A 7,300-nucleotide genomic window follows, 5' to 3' on the forward strand; every position below is an offset into this window, starting at 1 on the left:
TAAAGAAGAGCTGCTAATAAATGGACCAGAGCAGACACACCTGCTCCAAGAGTACCCAGTGATTAATGAGGTCACTTAACACAGAACATTCTGTTCAAAAGAGACAGCAGCATCTAGCAGGTTATTTCCTGCCATAATTTGGATGTGGAATATGGAAGGGATTGACCTATCCATAGAAAAAAAGGAGAGCAGAGCATACATGCTGGGTGAAGCCAAGAGTTCTGTGTTAGAAAAATAGAGAGAAGTTAGTCCTTGGAAGTGCTGACTTGTAGACAGATTGACAATTGCAAATCTGGCACACAAGTGCACAAAAATGAACATTCCTTTTTATTAAAGATATTAGTCTCTATGCCTTGCAACCAGAAGGAGGTGGCTAACACAGAAAAGGGGTCAAGAGTATCCTTGCAATCACAGTCTCTTCAAGGGGGTGCAAATTTGTTTGTAGGGCTGTAGAAGATAGGACAATCCCTTCTAGGATGGAGAAGCAAGCCATCCTTGTAAGGCAAAGATAAAGTGGATACTGTCCTGGCCAAAGCAAGGCTTTGGTGATTTTGCTTTGGAGCAATTCCAAGGAAATAGGAAATGCAAGCACAATTCTCCCTCCCTCTGTATCTCTCTTCCCATATTGCCTCTTCTAGAAGGATAGGCACCAATTTGTTAAAAGCAGTTACTTTCAGAGGGTGGAATTATAAGAGACTTTTAGGATTTTTCCAATTGTATTTTCTTTTTTTCCCCAGTAATGTACATGTCATTGTTCAGGGGTAATGAAATAAGAAGGCAAAAATGAAATAAAATTCAAGAACGGCAGAGCTGGACAACTGCCTGTCATACTATTAGACAGTTGCAACAGGGCAGCACATGCTCTGGTCCCAGGTTGCCTGGCTGAAAGCAGATAAGGAAACACAGGGCCACCATATGACTTGGCTTGAGGAAACCCTTTCTGTTTGTAACCGGTATTCTGAGACCACTTAAAATCAGATCCAAAACTAATAGTTCCCACTGCTGAATTGCAATGTCAAGCTGAATTGTCTGACTTGCCAGGTTTCTATGGTTAAAATTAATGCCCTCCTTGGCAAAGACTGTCATACTAGCAATTGGAACCATCTGAGAGGAGCCAGAGCAGTCTGGATTTCCTGACTCCTGGGTCCCTTTGAATTACATGTCTGCATTCATCTGCTTCCCCCAAGAGTAGAATGAGGTGCAGGCTTGTCCTAAGGCTTCAAACACAGCATTTGATCCAGTGATGTGCAAAATCAGAGTATGGGGGAAAAGAATAGTATCAAAAAGAAATCATAGGAGTTGTCTCAGGAGTATGAGGAAGAGCTTCATGAGAATATGTAGACATGAATTTTACATTTGCTTAACCAGGAGTGCAAAATGCAATTGAGAAGATCTAGCCAAATTCATCCCAAGCTTGAGATGAGAAAGGAAGGAGAAGAAGGCAAAGAAGACAGGAGCTCTGTGGTACCTTGCAATAGAAAGATGTGACTAACAGGACTAGAGTAGGCTCAACAGGCATTAGACCTTTACAGGAAGTGTAAATTTGGATGTAGCGTTGTGGAAGACTGAGGAACCGTGAGGACAGCCCTTCCCAAACAATAGGTTGCTATCTGCAGTCTATATGCAAAGCCTCAGGAATCAACCATCTCCAGATCTTTGCCCTCGGAAACTTTCTGGAGTTCCAGAGGTACCTGGAGGTCATCTGTGATCCAATTAGCAACAACGAAGAGCTAGACTACCAATGGCCAATGTGAAAAAGGTTTACAAACAGTGTAGGGAATAGCAGTGTTAGAACGTTTCTCTAAACTTGTGTCCTACTCAACTGCTCCAAACCAGGTTCCCTGTTTGGGCTGAAAGATGCACACTTCTCTTGGTCATTAAAAATAGAATAATAAGAGAAGCCATCTTGGGAATGAAAAGTGCTTTCCTCACTAGGATTTGCAGATAGTGAAAGGAGACAACTGTTAAAAAACAAATACGGGACTGGGGTGCCTGGGTGGCTCAGTCAGTTAAGCGTCTGACTCTTGATTTCAGCTCAGGTCATGATCTTACAGTTAGTGAGTTGGAGCCCTACATCAGGCTTGCACTCACAGTGTGGAGCCTGCTGGGATTCTGTCTCCCTCTCTCTCTGTCCCTCCCCTGCTGGCTCTCTACCTCACTCTCTCTCTCTCTCTCTCTCTCTCTCTCTCTCTCTCAATAAACAAATAAACATTAAAAAAAAATTAGGGGACACCTGGGTGGCTCAGTCAGTTAAGTATCAGATTCTTGATTTCGGCTTACATCATGATCTCCCAGTTTGTGAGATTGAGCCCATAACAGGGATTGGGATTCTCTCTCTCCCTCTCTCTCCCCCCACCCCCGCTCCTGTACACACGCTCTCTCGCTCTCTCTCACTCTCTCTCAAAATAAATAAATAAACTTAAAAAAAAAACACAATAGATTATGCAAGAATGTCTGCATGAATAAAAAGGTAGCACCCAAAGGGGCATGGAATTTCCAGTGCTATAGGAATGAAACCTAAATCTCATTTACCTATGCTTTGGGCTGCAGAATTATGAGGGAAACAGACTAACAGGCAGAACAGCAAAAATTGTCTTGGTCGGGAAAAGACTAATATGCAAAACATCTAGGAATTGGGATAAATAAAGTGGAGGGAATGAGCTATTCCATCAAGAGGAGGGCTGTATATCCGCAGGGAGAAGCAGAAACACTCTATGAGATTGAACTAATGTCACGGACATGAGATTAGCCAGGTTTATGGACTCCAGGTCCAGTTTGCATGTGAAGAGATCCCCTTTTTCTTTTTCTTTTTTTAAAAATTTTTTTTAACGTTTATTTATTTTTGAGACAGAGAGAGACAGAGCATGAATGGGGAGGGTCAGAGAGAGGGAGACACAGAATCTGAAACAGGCTCCAGGCTCTGAGCTGTCAGCACAGAGCTCAACGCGGGGCTCAAATTCACAGACTGCAAGATCATGACCTGAGCCGAAGTCGGCCGCTTAACCGACTGAGCCACCCAGGCGCCCCAAAGATCCCCTTTTTCTTATGGGGGCCTGAATGAGTCATATTTGGCAGTCAGAAAATGCCAGGTATCATCTCTCACCTGAACTTTTACAAGCTGGTCGTATGTTCTTATATCTTCAGCCTTTTCCCACTCCACTCCATCTGCCATGTAACTTCTAGAATAATACTTCTAAACAATTTCCAGTCAGGTTATTCTGCCTTCAAACCCATCTATAACATTCATCTTGACCCTGCAGACTTTTCTCACTGCCACCTGTCCATACCCCCAAAGGTTCTCTTGGCTCCAGTCACAGAAGAACCATGTCAAGTCCTTCAAGCGTGTCATCTCTGTTGCTTTGTAAACTTACACATACTTTGTTCTCTCCTCATCCCCCGCCTGCCTGATTCTACCAACCGCCCTTGCTGCCGAAGTATGCAAGACTCAGCCCAAAAGATCACCTCCTTCTTAGGGAATTCTTCACTGATTAAGCCTATACAAAGATGTTTCACTTCTCCTGCTCTGCTATGTAGCTTCTTTCACTCTTGCTCATGGCATAGATGACATTGTTGTGTCTCTGTTTACACTTCTGTTTCTCCCACTGGAGTGTGAACTCCTTAAGAGTGGGAAGAATCTCTTTAAGTCTGTAACTTATCTTTAAATATCTTTAACTCTCCAGCATCTGGCCTAGTTACTAGGCTGCTGTGATGTCTATTGAAAGAATGACTATGATCGTTACCTGCTAGATATCCCCAAAGGTCATAGTCAATACCTGAGAGGGGATTTGGGATTGTTACAGTGACGTTTCTGTGTAGAGGTAAGGGGAAAGTCACCCCCCAACCTGTTGTATCTCATCCTTTTGAGAAGTTTAACGATTCTTTTTAAATGGATTAAATATTATTTCCCCCTGAGGCATATTCCCTTGATTTGGAGAACTTCCTATCTGACTGCTTACTCAGGACTTTACCGTCAATCAACATGGCCACAACTTTCTTATATAATTCATTTATTTCACCTAAAATATTGAGCAATGGAATTGAGATGCTTGAGCCACCCTGTAAGTGGAGAGTGCCTCTGTAGTGGATCCTATACCATCCTAATTCTGCTTATGTGGATATTTTTTAAATGTAACATTCTTGAGTTCCCTTTGATATTTCAGCAAGGCTTTTTTATTAAAAATGTACTATGGGGGCGCCTGGGTGGCGCAGTCAGTTAAGCGTCCGACTTCAGCCAGGTCACGATCTCGCGGTCCGTGGGTTCGAGCCCCGCGTCGGGCTCTGGGCTGATGGCTCAGAGCCTGGAGCCTGTTTCCGTTTCTGTGTCTCCCTCTCTCTCTGCCCCTCCCCCGTTCATGCTCTGTCTCTCTCTGTCCCAAAAATAAATTTAAAAAGTTGAAAAAAAAATTTTTTTAAATGTACTATGTACTAGGCATGATTTTTATCTTCACAATTTATTGGGTGCATGGCAGGGTCAATAATGTATGCAATACCACTTAGGTGAGAGAAATATAATTTCTTTTTTTTTTTTAATTTTTTTTCAACGTTTATTTATTTTTGAGACAGAGAGAGACACAGTATGAACAAGGGAGGGGCAGAGACAGAGGGACACACAGATTCTGAAACAGGCTGCAGGCTCTGAGCAGTCAGCACAGAGGCCGACGCGGGGCTCGAACTCATGGGCCATGAGATCATGACCTGAGCCGAAGTCCTGAAGTCGGACGCTTAACCGACCAAGCCACCCAGGCGCCCCTATAATTTCTTTATTTTCTATTTTAATTTTGCTCTCCAGCTAGTACACTGCTGGGTAATGGAGAAAACATAACTCTCAAGTGACGGTATATAAGCTTTTGGGGCAGTCACTTTGGAGTAAATCCTGAATCTTTCTGGTCTTCTCCACTCCCATTCCCAAGATGGTTCCTGGATGGGGGACTTTCAAAACCATGAGTTACTGGGATAGAAGTTACTGGAGCCATGCCCAGAGATCCTGCAAATAGATGAATTTTAGGTCCTTGTTCGCTGCTTCATTAATGTCCTGTCTGAATGACCTGTGGGCCCACAGTGCTGGGTCTGGTGGACTCATGGGTTGTTCCCACACTGGTTCTGTGAAAACACCTTGGCCTGGCACTGTGGGCCTGTTTGAGGATCAGCAAGAGATTTGTCCAGGTCTGATTTAGCCATCTACCCTGCAGCCTGTGCTGTGGGGTCACTTTGCTCTGGTCTCCACAGCTGGCTCCTGGATTCTCCATTCAGGTAATTCCATGTACCCTACTAGTTAAACACACTTACTGCTTTCTGGATTCCTTCCGTGGTACATGAGACTCAAGAGTGCGGGGAGAGTTGGAGAAGTGGAGAGTCTGACTTCCATCCCTCTATTTGAGCCCTCACTCAGCCACTTGTAATACAGCCTACAGAACAATGCTTCTCAAACTGTAATGGGTTCTCCGCACCATCCCTTGCAGACCAGTATTTCTATAAAATACAATAAAAATCAGTTACTAGAAAAATAAATAATAAAGAGGTACACAATACAAGCCCCAGTTTTTTAACATATTTGATTCAACAGGCATAAAATTAGGTTTTTTTAGTCAGTTTGGGCTCCTATAACAAAAATACCACAGACCGTGTGGCTTATAAACAACAGAAATGTATTTCTTACAGTTCTGGAGGCTAAAATGCAAGTGGGCCAGTGTGACAACTTCTGGGGGTATCTTCACATCAAGGGAAGGAGAGAGGAGGCAAGTGCATTCTCTCTCTCTCTCTCTCCCTCTCTCTCTCTCTCTCTTTTTCTCTCTCTCTCTCTACTTTAGGGCACTAATCCCATCCATAAACCCCAAGTTCCCTCAAGAACCCTCAAGTTCTTGTCTAATTCCAATGACCTCCCACAGGCCCCACCTTCTACTACCATGACATTGAGGGGTAGGGTTTCAAATTATGAATGTGATGGGCTTGGAGGGGAGGACGCAAACATTCAATCCATGACACTAGTCTACCAATTGCTATGGAAGTTTCTAAACCCATTTCAGAACTTACCTCAGGATGGACTGGAGGCCACAACAAAGAATTGCAGGCCAGCACCTTCTCAGGACTGCACTTTGAGTGGTGCTGGCCTGGAGTGTCCCATCTTGGACCAAGCACTTTTCTGAGGTGGCCTTTAATCTTCCCAGGCAGTGCCCAGGGAAGAGAAAAACAAGTCCCGCTGTGCTGGAATTCTGAACAGTTTCTCTTTTATGTATTTTTTCACAGCCTTCAAACACCACACCCAACTATACTTGCCATCGCCACGTTCCGGTTTTAGTTAGGGCTAAGCCAGGACACCTTCTTTCTCTGCCTTGGTCTCCTTCGGCGTCTGCCTCTCTGACCAGGAGCCTTTTCCACTCTCTCTTCTAGTTGTTTTCTCTACTTGGGGTTTACAGACAAAACTCCCTGTCTTTGCTTTTGATATGAGAACAGGAGGGATTTCTTTTTCCTTTTGCTTTTTCTTCTTTCTTTCATTTTCCTTTCTCTCTCTCACTTTTTTTCTTTTTTGGCATTTTAGAAAACTCTTTTCACTCTCTAAAAGGCTCAACTCTCTTGCTGGAATTTTTTTAAAAGTTGGCTTTAGAACTCGAAACTGATCAATGCCCTCTTTGTTCCAGATGGTACCCGCCCTCTTTCTGGAAGGACAACTGGCATTGACAAAATGGGTGGGGAGCCTCAGAGGCCAAAAAAAGTACAGGATATGAAAATATTTCATAAAATGCCTATTACACTCACATCTGGGTGATACAATAAGAGTGATTATGAAGGATTTTAAAACCCTTCATCACTATTACCTTATACTTGTTTGATAATTGTATAAAATGATGCTTTGGATGGAAACATTTATATATTCCTTTACCATACACTGATCTCACAGTGAGACAAGAGAAGTTTCCATGTTTTAGATCTTTATATATATGAAATCAAAACTAATACCACTAGAGAAAATACAGTTAAAATTGTGAGATTTATTCTGTGTGTGTGTGTGTGTGTGTGTGTGTGTGTGTGTTTGTAAACAATGGGAGAGAGAATTAGTTTTTAACTGAGTGATCCTTATACACTCTTGGAATTTTAACTTCATGTACCAATTAACTTCTGCTTTACTCTCATGAAAATTGAGTTGCCCACAGAAAATTGAATGGTTCCTTCTTGATATTCGTATGTTTAAAAATTACAATTTTGTAAAGATGCCTGCAAAATTACTTTATAGAATTCAAAATAGCCATCAAAAGAAACTAGAAAATCTGGACAGTGTTTATACATTTTCTCTTCTTGTTATCAA

General features: G+C 42.6%; 1 long non-coding RNA gene across 1 annotated transcript in view; it reads right to left on the bottom strand.

Moving 5' to 3' along the window:
* LOC121037850 (uncharacterized) overlaps positions 1-6,584 on the bottom strand; it is a 30,271-nt gene extending 23,687 nt beyond the window's left edge. The window contains exons 1-2 of the long non-coding RNA XR_005794022.1: positions 6,031-6,584; positions 5,287-5,469 (exon numbers count right to left, since the gene is read on the bottom strand). This is a non-coding gene — a long non-coding RNA (uncharacterized LOC121037850). The remainder of the gene's footprint in view (positions 1-5,286; positions 5,470-6,030) is intronic.
* Between the last annotated feature and the right edge of the window lie 716 nt (positions 6,585-7,300).

This window comes from Herpailurus yagouaroundi, unplaced genomic scaffold (assembly GCF_014898765.1).
Source record: "Herpailurus yagouaroundi ecotype Mexico unplaced genomic scaffold, PumYag 164, whole genome shotgun sequence".
Taxonomy (NCBI): domain Eukaryota; kingdom Metazoa; phylum Chordata; class Mammalia; order Carnivora; family Felidae; genus Herpailurus; species Herpailurus yagouaroundi.